At 45.7% G+C, this 20,490-nt stretch overlaps 1 protein-coding gene across 6 annotated transcripts in view; it reads left to right on the top strand.

The window, feature by feature from the left end:
- Positions 1 to 5,970: 5,970 nt before the first annotated feature.
- LCTL (lactase like) overlaps positions 5,971 to 20,490 on the top strand; it is a 241,435-nt gene continuing 226,915 nt past the window's right edge. The window contains exons 1-2 of one of the 6 annotated variants that reach the window (XM_029590210.1): positions 6,016 to 6,066; positions 7,354 to 7,521. The gene's annotated coding sequence lies outside the window, so the exon portion shown is untranslated. Of the gene's footprint in view, positions 6,067 to 6,147; positions 6,276 to 7,353; positions 7,522 to 7,793; positions 7,942 to 20,490 lie in introns of those variants that run through there. The other 5 variants (XM_029590217.1, XM_029590227.1, XM_029590244.1 and 2 more) reach the window with 5 other exon arrangements.

Here is a 20,490-nt window from a genome sequence, read left to right as displayed (position 1 = left end):
AGGCCTTGGGGAGATATCCTCGGTGCGAAAGGACAATGCATCACCAGGAGAGCAGGTCCTTGTTACAGGATCCTTTCCTGCTGCATCAGGTTGATGCTCTCCAATCTTACTCCAAGGCAGCACCAGGGCTGCCAGTCTGAAGTTGGGAGTTGGCTACTATGTCCCTGAAGTTCTCATCTATATAACTCTCTGTCTGCCTCAGCTCCTCCAGGTCTGCCACTCTAGCCTCCAGAGATCGGACTCGTTCTCTGAGAGCCAGGAGCTCTTTGCATCTCATTCACATGTACAATTTCTCACCAGTGGGTAAAAAAATCATACATTGACACTCGATGCCTTACAGACTTTTAAAAATAAATACACTAACTATGGCTTACTAGCTACTTTACTGACTGACTATTTAAAAATAAGGTCTAATTTCTGTTTATTTGCTGCGTTACTGACTATTAAAAACACAAACACACTAAATTAGAACATAAGAACATAAGAAATTGCTATGCTGAGTCCAACCAAGTCCGATCAAGCCCAGCATCCTGTTTCCAACAGAGGCCAAACCAGGCCACAAGAACCTGGCAATTACCCAAACACTAAGAAGATCCCATGCCACTGATGCAATTAATAGCAGTGGCTAATCCCTAAGTAAATTTGATTAATAGCCATTAATGGACTTCTCCTCCAAGAACTTATCCAAACCTTTTTTGAACCCAGCTACATTAACTGCACTAACCACATCCTCTGGCAACAAATTCCAGAGATTTATTGTGCGTTGAGTGAAAAAGAATTTTATCCAATTAGTCTTAAATGTGCTACTTGTTAACTTCATGAAATGCCCCCTAGTCCTTCTATTATTCGAAAGTGTAAATAACCTATTCACATCTACTCGTTCAAGACCTCTCATGATCTTAAAGACCTCTATCATATCCCCCCTCAGCCGTCTCTTCTCCAAGCTGAACAGCCCTAACTTCTTCAGCTGTCTCATCCCCTTTATCATTTTGGTTGCCCTTTTCTGCACCTTCTCCATCGCAACTATATCTTTTTTGATATGCGGCAACCAGAATTGTACACAGTATTTCAGGTGCGGTCTCACCATGGAGCGATACAGAGGCATTATGACATTTTCCGTTTTATTCACCATTGCCTTTCTAATAATTCCCAACATTCTGTTTGCTTTTTTGACTGCCGCAGCACACTGAACCGATGATTTCAATGTGTTATCCACTATGACGCCTAGATCTCTTTCTTGGGTTGTAGCACCTAATATGGAACCTAACATTGTGTTACTATAGCATGGGTTATTTTTCCCTATATGCATCACCTTGCACTTGTCCACATTAAATTTCATCTGCCATTTTGATGCCCAATTTTCCAGTCTCATAAGAGGAGGAATAGCCTAGTGGTTAGAGCAGTGGACTATGAACCAGGAGACCAAGGTTCAAGTCCCGCTGTCGCTTCTTGTGACCTTGGGTAAGTCACTTTACCCTACATTGTCTCAGGTACAAAAACTTAGATTGTAAGCCCTCTGGGGATAGAGAAATACCTACAGTACCTGAATGTAAACCAGTGTGATATCTCAATTGAGATGAATGTCTGTATATAAATAAATAAGATGTTCCTGCAATTTATCACAATCTGCTTGTGATTTAACTACTCTGAATAATTTTGTATCATCTGCAAATTTGATTATCTCACTCGTCATATTTTTTTCCAGATCATTTATAAATACATTGAAAAGTAAGGGTCCCAAAACAGATCCCTGAGGCACTCCACTGCCCTCTCCCTTCCACTGAGAAAATTGTCCATTTAATCCTACTCTCTGTTTCCTGTCTTTTAGCCAGTTTGTAATCCACGAAAGAACATCGCCACCTATCCCATGACTTTTTACTTTTCCTAGAAGCTTCTCATGAGGAACTTTGTCAAACGCCTTCTGAAAATCCAAGTATACTACAGCTACTGGTTCATCTTTATCCACATGTTTATTAACTCCTTCAAAAAACCACCATTAATTTGATCTTTACTCAAAAGATTGAGAGGTTTGGGTCCTCTTCTACTGCAATGGGTGCGGGGTCTCTGGAAGCTGGGGCTGTGGAGTTTGAAACCTGGATTGCTTGCTGTGAACTCTGGAGCCCTCTCCCTGGGAATGCTGGGAGCTGTATGCAGGTGAGCCTTCCAGTCCTCTTCTACTGCAAAGGGTGCGGGGCTTCCGGAAGCTGGGGCTGTGGAGTTCAAAACCTGGCTCGCTTGCTGTGAACTCTGGAGCCCTCTCCCTGGGAATGCTGGGAGCTGTATGCAGATGAGCCTTCCAGTCCTCTTCTACTGCAAAGGGTGCGGGGCCTCCGGAAGCTGGGACTGTAGAGTTTGAAACCTGGATCACTTGCTGTGATCTCTGGAGTCCTCTCCTGGGGAATGCTGGGAGCAGTATGCAGATGAGCCTTCTGGTCTTCTCTACTCTTGTGGATTTGAGTGAAGAAGGCCACACAATCTTTATTCTCTCTCTCTCTCTGTCTCTTTCATACACATGCAGGCTCTCACACACACATGCAGACACTCTCTCTCATACACACATGCAGGCTCTCTCTTTCTCTCTCTCATGGACACATGCAGGCTCTCACTCTCTCATGCACATATGGAGTCCTCTCCCGGGGGATGCTGGGAGCATTATGCAGATGAGCCTTTCGGTCCTCTTCTACTGTTGTCGATTTGGGTGAAGAAGCCACACAATCTTTATCCTCTCTCTCTTGCTCTCATACACACATGCAGGCTCTCTCTCATGGACACATGCAGGCCCTCACTCTCATACACACATGCAGGTACTCTCAAACAGACATGTAGGTGTGCTGTCATGCACATGCAGGCGCTCACACACATGCAGGTGCTCACTCTCATGCACATATTCAAGCTCTTTCTCATACACACTTGCAGGCTGTCTTTCATACACACATTCAGGCTCACTCTCATGCACATATTCAGGCTCTCTCTCTTTCATACACACCTGCAGGCTCACTCTCATGTACATATTCAGTCTCTCTCTCTTTCATACACACATGCTGGTGCTCTCATACAGACACACACACACACACACACACACACACCACACACCCCTCTCAGGCATCCTTTCTTTTGGGCTGCGCCCGCACTGCTCATTTACTGCCGGAGGGGAAGTGGGAGGAAGCATCCCTGCAGCCACCAGATGCGTCCTTCTGCCAAGCCTGTAGGCCTTTTTTCAGGCCGTGTCGGGTTGAGTTCTGTTGTGGCGCTGCCGACACCTCCCTCAGGCTGTGATGGGTTGGGCTCCATCATGGCCCTGCCGACACCTCCCTCGGGTTGCAACAGGTTGGGCTCTGTCGCAGCCCTGCTGACAGCTCTCTCGGGCCATGTTGGGTGTTGCAGCCCCCTCAAAAGACCACACCACCAGTGTGACTGGCCCACTGAGGGATTCCTGATCCCCCAATAGGCCAATCCACCCCGGCTACTACTCCAAGTGAGCATAAGCTCTCTAGTCTAAAGCCTGGGGAGCCTGTGGCTCAAGGCTGGCTCAGGGGAAGGGCATCATGTAGCTCTAAAAAGGGTTTAAGGTGATTGCTTAATAGTTTGGGCAAGCCTGTATATAATGCCTGTTGTATGGGTATAGGAGCCCTGTTATGAAGGAGGAACTGAATTGTCTTGTTGCCAGTGAAATATGGTTTATGCAAGATTATCTGGCAGATTGGCTTTTTGGTGTTTTCTGACAAGTTTCCAGGTCAGGATGTAGGCAGCCGTCTGTCACATTATGTTTGAATGATCAGTCTGTGAGTACATGAATGCAATTTAGATCCTGGTAGTGTAGAAGTATGAGAGTTAATGTAAGGATGAGGTCTAAATAGGAGGAAAGGGGTGGCCTGTGTGGTTGGTGAATATGTTTGGATTGCAGCTTAGTAGGTAAGCCTTATGATTCACTTTTGATGCAACTCCAACATTACTCTCCGCATCAACAGCAGGGGGTGGAAAGAAATTCAAATCAGTTACCAACAAGGGCCCTGAACTTGGTGGTCGGTGAAACAGATAAGAATGGGAAAATAAATTTTGGAGCTTGCTGGGCAGACTGGATGGGCCGTTTGGTCTTTTTCTGCCGTCATTTCTATGTTTCTATGACTGTCATAAGTGCTTTTCAACAGACAAGTGGTACAAGATGCTGTGGTTACTGTCACTTTAAAAACAGTGAGAAAGGGCTCCAAGTGGGACTTTTTTTCACAATTCTTTCATGAAACTTTTTCTGATTTTATTCCATTGGAATCAGGCAGAATAAGAGAAAATTTTTTTTTTTTTAAATGTGTATTTATTTTGTTAATTTAAAATCCCGCATATGTACAATTCTGAGCAGATAAAACTACTTTCATAATACAAACAAGAACATAATGTGAATCAAAACACTACTTGTTACATAAATTACTCGATAAAGGTTTGCTCAGTCCAGCTGGCTAAATATTGTAACAGGATAAAACAATTGCTAAAAAAGACAGCTTTATTAAATATATGAAACACTCCAAAACCTCCTACCTTGGGAGGAGCCAGTTCTAATCATTTTCAATGAGTGGAAAATAAAAATGACTTTTTTTTCCTTTACCTTGGATCCTTTCTGACTTGTATATTTCTGACTAGTGTTCCTATTCAGTTTTTACATAGGGTGCTGGTTAGCCTTGAGCTGTCCCTGGTTATTACACAGACAGGCAGATGCAGAATTCTGCCTGCACTTAAATATGCATTTTCTGGGTGCAAAATTTACTGCCAATACAACAAGGAGTTTTGTGTGCAGTAAATGTGCATTTCTAAAAAGGAGTACTACTTAGTGCTCTCACATGGAAATCCCATGCAAATGAGGGCATTAAGCAGTACTCCCTAATGCAGAGACACTGTATCTGGCCGTCACTTAGGTAATAACCTGTCAGATACCTCCAACTCTCTTCCGGAGTTAAAATGTGTGTTTGGATTTTGCCAAACACACTTTTTAAAGTTTTAACTCCCAATGCATTAGCATAACATTAGCTTACTTCACAGGGAGCAAACAAAATCTGGGTGTTTCTTAACACCTAGATTACTGCATCTACCTGAGAGAGAGTTGCTGCCAATCAGAAGGTTGGATTTGATAAACTTGGATGGTCTTCTTCCAGCCTAATCCGACTCTGTAACTATGCAACATCAAGGCTAATGCAATAGAAGAGCATAGAAAACAGGCGCCCGTTTTCCTAATGCATGCCCACCAACTCTCCTGGGCGTGCATTACAGTACGGTAATGAGGTGCTGTGCTAAAAAGGAAGCGCTAGGGATCAATTGTGCGTCCCTGGCGCGTCCTTGGCATTGGGAGCCCAGGAGACGTGGCTGTACACACAGCCATGTGTTAGGAAAATGGACGTTCATAAACTGAGTATCCGTTTTTCTAACCTGACTACTGTCAATGCTTTATTTTTTCATGATGCTGCTTTCTGTGGTTCTTCCTACTTAGTATCATGATAATATTAAAGTCAGAAGAACCACAGAAAAGCAGTATTTTCTGCTTTTTTGTTGATGGCTCAGGGTGTGTCAAGACCTAATGCCAGCTCCGGGGCTGGCACTAATTTTTGAAGGTATAAAACGTGCACGTCGGGCACACAGTGATTTTTTTGCATCAGAGATAGTAGCTAATAGTGTCATCAACATGGTATTTACATATGATGAGCACTATTAGCTATGCGCTGGTTTAGACGCATGTTTTGGACATGCTAATCACATTATTTCATCTGGAGTTATTCCAGCATGTCAAGCTGTGTGCTAGGCTGAGCACACTATATTGCATTGGCCTCATAAATTGTAAGTAACAAATATCAGGAGTTGTCTTGACAATCAGTTTCAATTAGGCAGGAGGAAAATGAAAAAGAAAAGAGGATTAGACATGTGAAGGAATTTTCCCATTGACAAGTATATATGCCATTAAGGGTTAAGGACTGAGTTTTTAGCAGCTGACTTCTGAACTGAAAAAGGAGGAGGAACTTCCTGTAAGCATTATGACGTGTTTGCTCTTAGAATCGGAAGTTGGTGAGTGTTGTGAGCTCCAGAACTGTAAGTAATACGTACTACCGGCAGCTGAGATTTTGCTGCTTATTGCAAACTCTATAGTTACATTCCATTTTCGATTTATAGGTTGCCCTCTTCCAAAAAGGACCCAAGTGGCTCACAACATGGCAATATAACAAATAAGCAGTGCAAACAACACCTGTAAACCTCCGTTTGTGAAAAGAATGAGCAGAAATTGAAACAAACAGCCAGATGTAAGAAAGAGGCAGTAGTTATTCTGTCTGTGGGGAAAAACGTATGGTGTATCTGTCCAAAGGCTACTAAAATTAATGCAAAGACCCCAAAGTGAATGGGTAATTTCGGGATTCTCTTCATGCTGCTTGCCTCTCTTTCTAGGGAGTTAGAATTCAGTGCTTGCAGATCCCCAGCTGCTACAACAGCTGAAAAGCTGGGGAGTGAAAATTCCCCTGAAGATCTCAAGTAATTGCTCTGGGGAAATCATTTTAATTTCCATTTGCGTGCTGATGTAAATCGCATAGGGGTTGGGTGACTAGATGAAAGGAGAAATGCTACATTATTGTTGAGGGACATTTGACATTTTAGTCAGCAATAAAGAGAAAGTGGAACGAAAAGCCTAGAGTAGTGTCAATGCCAAATGCTTCTCCCTCCACTCACTGTCCCCCGCCCCAAAAGAAATTCAAAACAGCAGTCAAATCAACTGGTTTTATTTAACTTTCCTTCCCATTCTGTGTCTGTAGGAATAAAGGGACAGTTGCAATAAATTTTGTGGAAAACCTACGTTGACTTTACAGCGCCCACTTTCTTAGTGCACGCATGGTGCCTGCAAGGGGGGCACCATGCAATATGCAAATCAGGGGGTCGTGCTAGCAAGGAGGCGCTAGGGTCGCTTGCGCAACCTTAGCGCCTCCTTGCTAATGTGACTCCGCGGCGGCTGCCGGTTATGAAGACCAACGCTGGTAAACTCGGCATTGGATTTCATAACTGGCCGGTTATAAAAACTGATGCCGAGTTTACCAGCGTCGGTTTTCATAACTCTGTGGTCTACAGAGGTATTTTTTTTTATTGAAGAAGTACTAAAAAAAAGCATTTTTTCTGATTTTCTGTACTTCTGCATGCGCTCAGCTAATAACGCCAGCTCAAAATATAAAATATTCTGCATCTCTAAGTAATAGCTTTTGTTCTGTATTAATTGAAAATGTAATTACTTAAAGACTGTCCTGTAAAGTGTTATTTTGACCAATATAAAGCTTGCAGAATTTTGCAGAATTTTACGTTTTTGTACGCAGAACTTAAAATTTTTTTTTTGCGCAGACTTCCTCCAGGAGTATCATAGCAACGAAAACTACTAGAACAACTTTTTCCTTGACTAATTTGAAACTAAAATCTGAGACTAAAGCAGTTAAAGTGGATTCTGTGCTGAAACTCCTACAATAGCCCAATTGTTTAGCATGGAGAATGAGCACCTTGTCAAGAAAGACTGTAAGTTGAGAAAGTACTACCTTTTCTATAATTTTGGAAAGGACTTGCAGAAAAGAGTTGGGCCTGTAATTATCTGGGATTTCAGAATCAAGATGCTGTTTCTTTAATACAGAGCAGACTTTAGCCACGTTAAGTTCATCTGGCAGAAAACCAGCTGCCAGACTTGAATTTACAATATGAGTCAAAAATTGAAAGAGATCAAGATTAGGGTTTTTCAGTAACTTAAATGGCAAAGGATCAAATGCTGAGAGAGGCTTTCATACTTTGTAACTGAAGCTGTAAATTGCCAAGGTAACCTTGTTGAACGCAGTAAATTTACTGACTGGATTTAAGACATCTGCGTGAGCAGAGGTGGATCCAGATGCAGTGGGGTGAATAAGATCCATGTCGGATGGTATGGTAACTGATTCATTGGATGAGGTAGGTTCCGGCCTGAAGATGGTCAAAATGCTAGTAATTTTATTTTCAAAAGATGAAGCAAAATCATTAGCAGAAAGTTTATCCAGAACATTACTGTTATTTTGTGATGTTCTGGAAACCTGGGAGACAATCTCAAAAAGGCACTTAGGCCTGTTTTCAGCTTTATTGATGACATGGGAGAAGAAAGATCTTCTCACTTTCTCTTTTTAGTCACAGACTGTTTTCATCTATCTTGTATCAATGCCAGATCCTTTCAAAGTGTCTGGTCTGTCCTAAAGGGTTCTGAATCCTGAGAGGAACCAAGTAGTACCTGGCATATTTCTTTGAGTACAATAGGACAAGGGACAGGGCTGGTGGAAAAACTAGGCAAACTAGGTGGCTGCCTAGAGTGCCACAATGCTGGAGGGGGCACAGTGACTGCATATATTCTTTTCTGCTCCCCTGGCTCGGAAGAGGACGTAATGTTCAGTGGGCCCTCAGGGGCAGGAAGATTTGTGCAGCCAGCAGGAGCGGTGGGCTTATAGCAATGGTAAGCTGCAGTAGTGCTGGTGTGCCGCTGGATTCTGATGGCTCAGGCTATCAACTGGAGGAGTACTGTGGCGGTTGACTGGAGTGGAGCAATGCTGCAGGCCATGCAGCAGTTAGAAGCTGAAGTAGCAGCCTGCATGCCTGAGCAGGTATAGGCTGCAGCAGGACCCCACAGGTGTCAAGAGCTATAGCGGGGGGGGGACACACAGCCACCTCACTCTGTTGGGAGTTGGACTAGGTTGTCAGGAGGAGCAGCACAGTTTGTTTATTTATTTTTCTATACCGACATTCGATATGGTATATCACATCGGTTTACATATAACAGAATGTCTAAGGCTGGCCTTAATGACAAGATACAGTATAGCATATTAAATTGAGAACCTAGCTATCTATATATAGCAGGTTAACTGATAGTATAATAAAATAACATGCTTGTTAACTTAACTTATTACAGAATATATTCAGGTTTAGGTTAATTATGCACAAAGGCTGGACTGGGAACAGGGGGGGGGAGGTAAGGGGGATGGTTGGTGGGGGGGCCGTGGCGGGATTATTTATCTGGGGGGAATGCTTTCCGGAAGAGCCAGGTTTTGAGGTTCTTTCGGAAGGTAGGTGTGGAGGGGTCAGTTCTGAGGGCAGGTGGAAGGTTGTTCCAGAGGTAAGGGCCCGCTACGGATGCAGCGCGTTCTCTAGTGGAGACTCTATGTGTTTCTTTGGTGGGGGGAATGTGGAGTAGGCATGTGTTGGATGAGCGGAGATTTCTGGTGGGATTGCGGGGGGTCAGTGGTCCTTGTAGCCAGCTGGCTTTGTCATTATGGATTACTTTGTGTATGAGCATGAGTGTTTTGTATTGGGATCTGAGAGAAGAAGGAAGAATCATGTTCCTGGTCGGGTCTGAAGAAGAAGGAAGCTACTGCTACTACTATTTGTACTTCAGTGGGCGGGGAAAGTGAATGAATGAAAGTGTGTGTGATTATGTCTGTGTTAGGGAGAGGCTGCATATGTCTGTGTATGACTGAGTGTTAGTGTTGCGATGCTGCCTGCGGGTCTAGCCGCGAACAGCCTCTTACCTTTGCCAGCCGGTCTGCCTTCCGACGCCGTTCTTAGTGGCCCGGAGGCCGCTGACATCTCCCAGCTGCCGTCTGCAGCAATCCCCGTCCGTCTTCGCGGCCTGGATCCGCTGCTTCCGTGCTCTCCCTCGTGGCCAGGAGGCCGCCGCCAAAGTCCTCCTCTTCGCAGCTCAGAAGCCGCCGCCATTGCTGCTGCTTTCTTTGCGGCCTGAGTGCCGCCTCTGCCATCTTCCTGCGGTTAGGCCGCCGCCGCAGCCTTCCTCTTCAGCAGCCTGGAGGCCGCTCCGAACTTCTCCTCCATGCGGCCAGGAGGCCGCCGTCGTCCGGGTCCTCATCCATGGCCAGGAGGCCGCTCTGGAGCTCCTCTTCACGCAGCCTGGAAGCCGCCGTCATCTTCTTTCTTCGCGACAGGGAGCCGCCGACGTCAAGGCCTTCTTCCTCCTTCTCTGCAGAACGTCACTCTCCAAGTCCTGCCTCTTCCTTAGACACGGGGTCACGCCTCTTCACAGGATTTAAAGGGCCAGTCCTTCTAGCTCCTCCTTGTGATGTCATCCAGGCATTTCCTCTTCAGCCCTAAAAAAGGGCTCAGCCTTCAGTCAATCTTCGCCTTCGCAAGGAATTGGTCATGGAGTCGGACCTCTCCAGGATCTTCAGTTCCAGCTCTTCCTTCCAGGAGTCCTCTGTGATCCCTCTTCACTTCTTCAAGGCACTGCGTTGTTCGTTGGTACTCCTTATTTTTGTCCATGATTCCTGAACCTTTGTCTTTGTTCCATGTTCTGGTCTCTCAACGGATCCCCTCCTCTTGTTTCCAGATGTGCTGATGTCTTCTTGTCTTCAGATGTCCTGACATCCCCTTGTCTTCAGATGTCCAGACATCTCAGTCTTCTGATGTCTTCGTTCATCATGTTCCAGTCGTCCCTGTGGTTTTCCTCTCTAGAAGACCCCTGATGTCCAGATGCCATAGATGTCCTGATGTCCCGAGGTACCAGTGTCCATTCATTTCCGATGTCCTACATTCTAACCCTGATGTTCCAAGTCTCACTTCTGATGTCCTTTGTCAGATTCCGATCCTGAAGAACCATCAATCCTCAAGCTCCGGGTTCAGCCCGCTTGCCCCAGACCTCCTCTCCAGCTGACCTTTCCTGGGAATAAATCCGTTCCTATCCGGTGTCTATTTCCTGGTGGCTGGAGCCCTCTTCCGGCAGGATCTGTCTTTGAGCAGTGCTTGGATTCCTTCCTTGTCCTGAGCCTCAAGTCTTGTGCTCGCTCCGCTTTCCACTCTCCGCCTGGTCCACGACCAGCCTCTTCAGGTTGTGTAGGGCGCGCTATGGGCAGGGTGGTCCGTGACCAGCCCACGTCGGCTGTGTAGGGCGCCTTGAGGGGCAGCGCCTATCTAAGCCTCCGAGTATCCTGAGTCCTTATCCTCGTCTCAGTCTTCCCAAGTTCCAAGTCCTCATTGGAGTATCCGGATCCTCACCTGACTCTCTAGAATCCACCTCTGACCTTCATCTACGTCTGAGCATCTTACATCTGAGTTTCAAGCCACCTCATGTCTTCGTCTTGTCTGAGTTCCAAGCTACCTTTTGTCCTTGCCTCATCTGAGTTCCGAGTACCAAGTTTCCTAATGTCTTCGTCTCGTCTGTGCTCCAAGTTACCTCTTGTCCTCGTCTTGTCTGAGTCCCAAGCTCCACATGTCTTTGACTCATCTGAGCCTCCGAGCTTCCTCGTCTAGTTCAAGTCTTCAGCCTAGTCCAAGGCTGAGGCCCCTTCTTGTTCCAAGCTCCAGTACCATCGCCTGTCCTCGCTCTGTCCATCCTGCTGCATCTGCTGCTACCCAGTGGCAGTCCGAAAGGGCTATTGAGTGGCCGGAGGGCTACCCCAGAGACCAGCATAGTGTTGCTGGGTCTCTACCGGTGTGGGCAGGTTCGGCGGAGGTTAGAGCGGTGGTCAGTCTGCTCCTCCCATGCTTGGACACGTCTTGCCTGCCACGGCGCTTCCATGGAGCTCCTCCCTGCAGTCGTGTCGTGGTCCAAGGGCACACATCTCCCCGGAATCGGAAGCGCTTCCTAGCGCTCCCTCCCACAGATCCCAACAGAGGCTGCTTATGTCTGTGTGTGTGATTTGAGTCTGTGTCTATGTTAGGGAGAGTCTGTGTGTATCTGTGTGTGATTAAAACTGTGTCTAATTGTAGGCCCCATGTAGATCAAGTTTTGTAAATGTGGCACCCCTATGGGTTGGCTACTAGATGTCACTAGGTTCCTGCTTAGAACCCACTATCTATGAGCCTTCAATCCCTTTCAGCCCTTCTCAAATGGATGGTTTGCTTTGGATGCCTCATCCTATTTAGAGCAGCCACTTTATTGTTCCTTGGAGTCATTTTGATTTAGATTCAGAGCAGTGAGGATGTAGTTTTTCCACTTCCTGGTGAAAAAGAGAATTTTGGTGAACATAAAATGAACCAAAAGTGTAGAAAAAATAACTGCGACACTTCTAACAAAATGGCACTCGCTCCTGTGCTCAAGCATCGGCGGAAAGGAAGCGTGCCAAGGAAAATGCATGTGTGACATGTGCGTCTGATCTCATCACAGCATAGGTGACATATGACCAATAAAGTACTATAAAAGCAGTGACATGTTCATGATGCACTTTTCAGCATGAGGAGATGTGTGCATAGGTATGTGTGCTGAGAGATTTGCAAGCAGTAAGCTGTGACCCCTAATTTCGCAGAATAGCCGAAACGCAATATCGATTTTCTAACCAATGATAGTTATTGAACTTACGGACTTTCCAATCTTGACTGCAAAACTTGCAACTATTAACATCTTGTGTGAGGCAGCAAAATTAAAAGCAGTGCAACTTCTAAAGAACAGCATGACCATGAAATCTGAGCTGAAGCTGATTTCTTTTTGTGGGGTTAGCCCGACGGACAGAGAACGAGGGCAGACAGAGTCCTTAGTACACGGAAGACATCTTAGGCGTAGGCCAGTGGAGAGACATCAGAGACAAGGACTGGTGCAGAGACACCAGAGGCAGGAATGAGGTATGATGCATACAGGAGACTCAAGGGTGAGGTACGAGACTGGCAACATGGAGCGCCCTACACAGCCCGCCCACGGGGCTGGTCACGGACCACTACAGAGGTTGCCTTCAGTAATAAGGTAAGGCTTTCTCACAGATTTAGGAACGAGGTGCATGGCTTGCATCACGAAGCGCCCTACACAGCCCGCCCACAGGGCTGGTCACGGACCACGACATGGCTTGCCGCAAGGCACCAGGACTTCTTGAGGATACAGGAACGAGGTGCTAGCTTTCAGGAACAGGGTAAGGCTTTCTCACAGACTCAGGAACGAGGTGCATGGCTTGCATCACGAAGCGCCCTACTCAGCCCGCCCACGGGGCTGGTCACGGACCACGACATGGCCTGCCGCAAGGCACCAGGACATCTTGAAGATACAGGAACGAGGTGCTAGCATTCAGGAGATTCAGGAACAGGGTAGAAGCAAGTAGCTGCACTCCTGGCAGTCTATAGCAGGGATTGCTGCACACCGGTAGCCTGAAGCAAGGTTTAACTGGGAAAATCAGGAACTGGATCAGGAACAGACATCAGGTAACACATCAAGGCAAGGTCAGGACAGGAAGCCATCAAAGCAAACGCAAGACCACGGAGGACCTGGATCAGGAGAGGTTACAGGCAACTGTAGAACCCAATCCAAAGGCAAGTAGCAAGTGAAATGAGAGTCCTTTTATACTGCAGGATGTAGGCAACTCCCTGGGAGGAGTTTGCCAGGACCGCCCCTTGCTGGCCCTATAACTGAGGTAGAGAGCTGCGGGCCGGCCCCTAGGGAGAAGGGCGTGGCCAAACAGGAAGTCCAAACACAGCCATGCAAGCCACAGGCAGGCCTCAGGAACAGCTAGGCCTCCCAGGCCCTGGAGCAAGTCCTGGATGGTGCACAGGCGAGGCCCTGGCTTCGGAGCGGCCTCCGGAGGGAAGGTAAGATACCTCCTGTAGCGCAGCAACAGGGGGGATCGTAACAACTACCCCTTAATAATCGAGCAGTCCAATAATACACTCTAAAATTGGGAATCATCATACCCCCTTGTTTTTTAGGAAGCCATAATTGACTAAATTTAATACGCAGCCGTTTATGGCTGTAAATAAATTTTGAAATAATACTGTGCAGGCTGTCAAAAATCCTAGCTGGCACATCACAAGGAACCTGTTGAAAAAGGTATAAAAATTTAGGCAGTATGCTCATTTTAATTAAGTTTATACGCCTCGCCCAAGAAATCGGTAAATCCACCCACTTCTGTAGGTTGCTGCAAACCTTGGCCAATAGCCCATCATAATTACGAGAAAAGAGATTCCTGAGATCCCGTGGAACATAAATCCCCAGATATGTGAATCCCTCATCCACTATTCTAAAGCCAGTCATACAAGCAGGGATGATGGTACAAGGACCAATTGGGAGAGTTTCGGACTTATCATAGTTAACTTTATATCTGAAGAGAGCCCTGAATTGCTGAAGTACCTCAAGCAAAGTGGGACCAGACTCCCACGGGTTAGACAGGAAAATCAAAATGTCATTTGCGTAAAGAGATATAATATACACGTGTGCCAAACCGAAAACCTATAATGTCCCATTGTTGTCTTATCAAAGCCGCTAGTGGTTCTATGGCCAGGTCAAAAAGCAGCGGAGAAAGAGGGCATCCCTGCCTTGTACCACGCTTTATAGAGAAAAAGTGGTCAGCACCCCATTAATTGAGACATGCTCTTGGAGCCATATACATCGTACCCAGCCATTACACAAATCTATCAGGGAGTCCGGCCTTCCTCAGAGCACAGAACAAAAACGACCAAGAAATACGATCGAATGCCTTCTCTGCATCCAGGGACACAACCTCTCCTGACTTACTCAGCTTTTTAGAAAGGCTTATGATATTAAATAGATGTCTTGTATTAGTTGTGGAAGCACATCCGTTGACAAACTCTGTCTGGTCATAATGAACTAATAAGGGAAGTTCCCTTTCCAGGCGAAGCTGCAGGATTTTAGCAAATATTTTCAAGTCTGAATTTAATAATGATATTGGATGGTAGGATCCACAGTCAGTTGGATCTCTTCCAGCTTTATAAATAAGAGAATTAGTTGCATCACCCAATCCCCCCAAAGAAAATTCCAACAGGCCAGCATCATTATTTTAAGGAAACAGAAATGGAGCGATATCCTCCAAGTATTTCCTATAAAATAATGTGAAAGCAATCAGGGCCCGGGCTTTTCCCACCTGGGAGAGCTTGGACAGCCATCTGAATTTCCAAGAGAGTAATAGTCTTAGATAGCATCTCTTTCTGGGCCTCACCCAACGCGGGGAGGTCTATGCCATCCAGAAAGGCCTGGATAGCCCCTGAGTATAAGTTAGAGAAGTACTGTACCATTAGTTGCTCTAGCTCAGGGGTCGGGAACCCATGGCTCGCGAGCCAGATATGGCTCTTTTGAGGGCTGCATCTGGCTCGCAGACAAGTGTCGCCACACTTCGCGGTTCCCCGCTGACCCAGCTGCTCCCCGGTCCTCCGCCGCCCGGGCTTAAAATGCTGTCAGCCCGGGCGGAACGCGGCGGGACAGCTGGAGTCAGCGGCACCGGCGTGTTCTCTTCTCCTCCTCCCCCCCCCGCGGCCCGGAAGAGGAAGTGGTGAGCATCGGTTGCCTGCGCGGAAGAAGAGACCACGCTAGTGTGGTCTCTTCTTCCCGCGCAGGCACCCGATGCTCTCCACTTCCTCTTCCGGGCCGCGGGGGGGAGGAGGAGGAGAGAGCACGCCGGCAGCGGCACGACTGGAGTCAGCCGGGTGCCAGCGCTGGAGTCATCGGGTGCCTGCGCGGGAGTCTTCCCGCGCAGGCACCCGATGCTCACCACTTCCTCTTCCGGGCCGTGGGAAGAAGAGAGCACGCCGGTGCTGAGCGGCACCGGCGTGCTCTCTTCTTCCCGCGGCCCGGAAGAGGAAGTGGTGAGCATCGGGTGCCTGTGCGAGAAGAAGAGGCCACGCTTGTGGGAAGAAGACTGCAGCGCGGCTCGGAGGAAAATGAAGAGTTTCAACCGCGGCCGATGGGACTCCGCCTCCGCGAGGGCTGAAAATGAAGGAGGTTAGTGTTGGGAGGAGGCTGCTGCTGCCGCGAGTTCCTGGGGTGGGGGTGGGGGAGAGAGAGAGTGAATGAGCGAGCAAGCGTGTGTGTTTGAGATCCTGTGTGTGTGAGTGAGATTGCATGTATGTGAATGATTGAGAGCCTGTGTATGTGAAAGAGAGTATGTCTGTGATTGAGAGCCTGCCTGTGAGAGAGAGAGCATGAATGTAAGTTTACCATTGGGAACCTGTATGTGTAAGTTTGTGATTGAAAACCTGTTTGTGTGAAAGAGTATGTGTGTATGATTGAGATCCTTTGTGTGTGAGAGAAATCATGTGTATGTATGATTAAGAGCCTGTGTGTATAAGTAAGAGAGAGATCATGTGTGTCTGTGTCTGATTGACAGCTGGTTTAGGTGATGTGAGTATGTGATTGAGAGCCTGTGTTTAAATGAGAGAGAGAGACCATGTGTGTCTGTGTGTGATTGAGAGCTGATTTAGGTGAGGGAGCATGTGAGTATGTGATTGAGAGCCTGTGTGTAAATGAGAGAAAGAGAGGACATGTTTGTAAGCATGTGAATGAGAGTCTGTGTGTGAGAGAAAAAGACAGCATGTATTTATGTGATTGAAAGCCTGTGTGTGTGTGTGTAAGCATGAAAAGATAGCATGTGTGTAAATGTGTAATTAAGAGCCTATATAAGTGAGTGAGAAAAAACATGTGTATATGTGAGTACTGAGAGCATGTGTGTATAGGTGTGTCATTGAGAGCCAGTGTGAGAGAGAGCGCTGGTATGTGACTGAGAGAGGAGAAAGTTCCAAGCAAACCACCCCACCTCCTGCTAATTCAGAACAATCTCAGGACACCTGGATATCAAACGTTTCCAGGTATGCAGAGCAAAAAAATTTTTGTATCCTTATTATTTTTCATTACTGGATCTTTGTGTCTGCTATTTTGAAATATTTTGTTGGTATCTGGAAATGTTTTATATGAGTTTTAATTATTGGATATTCCTCTCATCAGCTGTTTCGAAATATGTTCTTTTTGTTAGTACAGTTTTACTGCTGATGATTTTATATTTCTTGATTTGTTTTATAAGGATGGGTGATGTTTCTTTTTTCCTTTGTTACACTGCATACAGAGACTCTGGCTTGTTGCAGTTTCCAATTCAGTTTTTTCTGCATGCTTCTTGTTATGCGTTTTGGTCTCTTTATTCTATGTTAGGTGAGGGACAGCACGTGATTCAGGTGAGGTTTTCTGCTGGCGTGTTGTTTCTGTGTAGGACTCTATAGCAGCCTGACTTGGTCCGTTTTCCTAATAGGAGATGTATTGGTGTCTTAAGGCCTGGTGTAATATTTTCAGAGACTTATTGTACATTAAAAGTGGGATCTTACATAAAATGCACACATTTACTTGTATTTAGTTTTAAACATATTGTATGGCTCTCATGGAATTACATTTTAAAATATGTGGCGTTTATGGCTCTCTCAGCCAAAAAGGTTCCTGACCCCTGCTCTAGCTTATGTGGATCTGAGGTTATCGAACCCTCTGGGGTGCGTAAGACTGTAATATGCGATTTCCCTTGCCTCTTCTTCACTGCTCATGCCAACAAAGTCCCAGCCCTTTCCCCATGTTCATAGTAATTGAGTCTGGTAAATTTAAGTATACGCTCAACTTTGGTAGTTTCCAGAGAGCAAAGTTCTTGCTGCACATGCTCAAGCTTTTTGTATGTTGCGTTTTTACAATCTTTTTTTATGTTGGGCCTCTAACTTAATAATCTAATTCACCAAGAAAGCAGGTCTTTTTCTCTCCTGCTGATGAATATGGCTGGCATAGCTAATTATTTTTCCTCAAAGATAAGCTTTGAAAGCTTCCCACCTAAGAATGGGTGTGTAATCGTTTTCAGGGTTATACTCATTAAAGTCCTTTATAACGTTTTTAACCAACTCCAGGAACTCCAATTTGCCCAACAGCGAAGTATTCAGCCTCCATGTGGGAATACGAGGCCTATTATCTACAGGACTAAGCAAGAGTTCCACCGAATCATGATCTGAAAGTGTACAAGGCAGGCTGGTACAATCCTGCATCCCAGCAAGAAAATTAGGCATGTATAAAAAATAATCTAGTCTGCTATAAGACTTGGGCAGGGGCGAATAAAACGTGTAGTCCCTGTCCATATTACAGTAGTATCTCCAAATATCTAATAAAGATAGGGAGGAGACTAACTTGCTACGGTCAAACCTATATTGTGTCGGTGCGATGTCACCAGTAGACCTATCTAACAAGGGGTCCATACAGACGTTCCAGTCTCATCCCATACATAGTTTATCATATCTAAAGGTAACTATAATGCCCAGTAATCTATTATAAAAGACATCCTAATCTTTATTAGGACCGTACACTTTTACTAGGACAAATTTATCATCAGAAAGAGAACAATCAAGGATAATATACCTTCCTTCTAGGTCATTTATAGATTTATGTACCTGTAATGGTAGGCATTTGTTAACCAACACACAAACTCCCCTGACTTCGCAAGTTATAAGATGAGTATTAAACGCTACCTACCCAGCCACTTTTCACTTTCTCATGTTCCACATTGGACAAATGAGTCTCCTGCATAAACAATATATGAGCCTTATTAAACAGTTCACCCATTGCAAAACGGGCTTCCATTTAATAGGAGACAAAATACATTTAAAGACACTATTTTGAAAACAGACATCAGCTTATATTTAGGGTAGCAAGCTTTGCAGAAGGCCCACTCATAGGAACATGAGAAAAGAACACCACTAAATAAGGAACCCTGTCATAAATCCATATCAGTGTGAGAATATGTTGGTTGAACCAGAGATAATACATTAGCAGCCAAGAAACTATAAAGAGTAGACCACCGTTTAAGCGCAGAAGGAGTGCGAAACTGGCTACCATCCATTTGAAAGAAAAAGAAGAGAAACCGCCCAGTGAAATGGAAATCCACCAAACCTAGAGAGAAAACAGCAAGAACATCCCAAGCTCTGCAATTGCTCTGTTAATAAAAAATATCCCACCCACCCTTCCTGAACTATCAACCAAACTATCACAAATTACCCCACCCATATGGGTAAACCAACTAGCCTAGAAAGCACAGGGCAGGAACCCACCGTGGTGGGAAAAAAATCGAGATCAGGGACCCAGCCCCTACCAAGGGGCCTGCAACATTCCATCCCTGGAGCAATAGTAAAACATCAAAAAGTACAACAAACTGTATAATCTCAAAATGGCACAACAAATGATGAAACAAAGTCCAAAAAGGAACCCCGCTACTGGTGAAGAATGCAGACAGGGCTCGAGCCAAGTCTGACATGCTAGAATGCGAATAGGCAGCAAAGCTGACGCAGTCCAATAGATATTCTAACTGTAATTGCAGCAGCCTGCATGCTGGAAGAAAGTTGCAGGAGTGTTATATAAGCATTCCAGAGGGACCTATTCTCGTAAGGTAATTGCAAAAAGCAAGCATACTGGCAAGAAACAAGAAAATAAAGGGCCCTCTCGAGCAACTGGTGTTGGTCTTCATGCCAAAAGTGTTGGCAATAACCACAATCAAAAGTTAGACAGTACAGTATGAATCTCAGATTGCCACATAGAAACATGTAAAAACTTCAAAAACATGTAAAACTAAAAAAGAGAAAACTCCTGATAACTGTTCAACTGAGCCTGCCAGCCTCCTGAGGGCTCAGTAACTTGATGAATACCTAAAACAGCTCTCTTACATTATCATGGTGAATCCAGGGCTCTAAAATGGCTCTTAACTTCAGATATTTTTTTTGGCATCTTGCAAGGTAGGACAAAACAAATGCCTTGTTGTCTACAGTTACCTTGAGTTTGGCAGGGTATAGCATTGTATATGAAAACCCCAAGTTTCCAAACTCACGCTTTACAGCTCCAAAGGCCTGACGTTGCTTCTATAACTCAGGCGAGAAGTCAGCAAATATCATAATCTTTGCCCCCTCATAAGTCAAGGAGCCAGCCTCTCTAGCAGTTGTGAGGACACGTTGCTTGTCCTGGAATTTGTGGAGGCACGTGATCAAGGCTTGAGACATTCCCCTGCAGATCGGAGTTGGTGCAGTTATGTGGTGAGCTCAGTCTATCTTAATGGCACTATTTTTACCCTGAATGTGGAGCAATTGGAGAAGCCAGTGTGCCATGAACACAATGGCATCGCATCCCTCAGGTTTCTCTGGCAGGCCTATTATCCTTATGTTGTTACGCCTTGACTGGTTTTCGAGGTCGTCCAGCTTGTTGACATCTGAAGTCTGCTGCTGCTCCAATTTTTCCACCTTGGCACTCAATGAAGTTACCGAATCCTCCAGCTGTAAAATGCAAGTCTCGGCCTCCTCTAACCTTCCCGAGTGGTCCCGTGTTGTGTCCATGAGCTGGGCAATTTTGTCCACCACGACTCCCACCTGAAGGTCGAGATGAGAGGTTATTTTCACCTCAAACGCCTCTAGTAAGCCCTCTATTTTGTCCGAGCCAGCCGTGGTGGTCACTAGGGCCTCATCAAACTCCTCATTGAACATGGACACTGCTAGCTGCCCGTCCCACTCCGGCAATTTACCTTTCATCATTTTCCTGGGCTTTGATCTCTGCTCAGCCCAGAGCATGGGTAAGGAGCTTTTAGTAGAATCCTTACTCGGCACCATAATTGGAAGATTAACAGTATTTGAAAGGATTTGTGCAGGTAAGAGCTAGTAAGCCCCAGCGGGAGCTCAGCAACGCACATCCACTCTCCTCAGAGCATAATTGGAAGCCCATTTATTGACTTTAATGCTGAATTGAGTGCTGCAAATATTCTTCAGTCA

This window comes from Rhinatrema bivittatum, chromosome 1 (assembly GCF_901001135.1).
Source record: "Rhinatrema bivittatum chromosome 1, aRhiBiv1.1, whole genome shotgun sequence".
Classification (NCBI taxonomy): Eukaryota; Metazoa; Chordata; class Amphibia; order Gymnophiona; family Rhinatrematidae; genus Rhinatrema; species Rhinatrema bivittatum.
The sequence above is the reverse complement of the archived record's forward strand: the minus strand, read 5'-3'. Positions and strand labels throughout refer to the sequence as shown.